Source organism: Triticum dicoccoides, chromosome 7B (assembly GCF_002162155.2).
Source record: "Triticum dicoccoides isolate Atlit2015 ecotype Zavitan chromosome 7B, WEW_v2.0, whole genome shotgun sequence".
Classification (NCBI taxonomy): Eukaryota; Viridiplantae; Streptophyta; class Magnoliopsida; order Poales; family Poaceae; genus Triticum; species Triticum dicoccoides.
In genome coordinates, this window is record NC_041393.1 from 104,726,094 (window position 1) to 104,727,846 (window position 1,753).

Sequence of the window (1,753 nt, forward strand, 5' to 3'; positions counted from 1 at the left end):
CTCCGCTACAGTATTATCGAGGAATATGGTGGCAGGGGGCACCGCACACGGCTAAGGAATCGATCACGTGGATCAACTTGTGTCAACTTGTGTGTTTAGAGGTGCCCCTGCCTCCGTATATAAAGGAGGAGAGGAGGGGAGGCTGGCCGGCCAAGGGGAGGTGGCGCAGGAGGAGTCCTACTCCTACCGGGAGTAGGACTCCCCTCCAATCCTATTCCAACTAGGAATCCCCAAAGGGGAAAGAGGGAGAGGGGTGGCCGGCCACCTCTCCTAGTCCTAATAGGACTAGGGGAAGGGGGGAGGCGCGCAGCCCCCTTGGGCTGCCCCTTTCTCCTTTCCACTAAGGCCCATGATGGCCCATATGGCTCCCGGGGGGTTCCGGTAACCTCCCGGTAACCCGGTAAAATCCCGATTTCACCCGGAACACTTCCGATGTCCAAACATAGACTTCCAATATATCAATCTTTATGTCTCGACCATTTCGAGACTCCTCGTCATGTCCGTGATCACATCCGGGACTCCGAACAACCTTCGGTACATCAAAAATGCATAAACTCATAATATAACTGTCATCGTAACCTTAAGCGTGCGGACCCTACGGGTTCGAGAACAATGTAGACATGACCGAGACACGTCTCTGGTCAATAACCAATAGCGGGACCTGGATGCCCATATTGGCTCCTACATATTCTACGAAGATCTTTATCGGTCAGACCGCATAACAACATACGTTGTTCCCTTTGTCATCGGTATGTTACTTGCCCGAGATTCGATCGTCGGTATCCAATACCTAGTTCAATCTCGTTACCGGCAAGTCTCTTTACTCGTTCCGTAATACATCATCTCACAACTAACATATTAGTTGTAATGCTTGCAAGGCTTATGTGATGTGTATTACCGAGAGGGCCCAGAGATACCTCTCCGACAATCGGAGTGACAAATCCTAATCTCGAAATACGCCAACCCAACATCGACCATTGGAGACACCTGTAGTACTCCTTTATAATCACCCAGTTACGTTGTGAAGTTTGGTAGTACCCAAAGTGTTCCTCCGGTAAACGGGAGTTGCATAGTCTCATAGTCATAGGAACATGTATAAGTCATGAAGAAAGCAATAGCAACATACTAAACGATCGGGTGCTAAGCTAATGGAATGGGTCATGTCAATCAGATCATTCTACTAATGATGTGACCTCGTTAATCAAATAACAACTCATTGTTCATGGTTAGGAAACATAACCATCTTTGATTAACGAGCTAGTCAAGTAGAGGCATACTAGTGACACTCTGTTTGTCTATGTATTCACTCATGTATTATGTTTCCGGTAAATACAATTCTAGCATGAATAATAAACATTTATCATGATTATAAGGAAATAAATAATAACTTTATTATTGCCTCTAGGGCATATTTCCTTCAGTCTCCCACTTGCACTAGAGTCAATAATCTAGATTACACTGTAATGAATCTAACACCCATGGAGCTTTGGTGCTGATCATGTTTTGCTCGTGGAAGAGGCTTAGTCAACGGGTCTGCAACATTCAGATCCGTATGTATCTTGCAAATCTCTATGTCTCCCACCTGGACTAGATCCCGGATGGAGTTGAAGCGTCTCTTGATGTGTTTGGTCCTTTTGTGAAATCTGGATTCCTTTGCCAAGGCAATTGCACCAGTATTGTCACAAAAGATTTTCATTGGACCCGATGCACTAGGTATGACACCTAGATCGGATATGAACTCCTTCATCCAGAC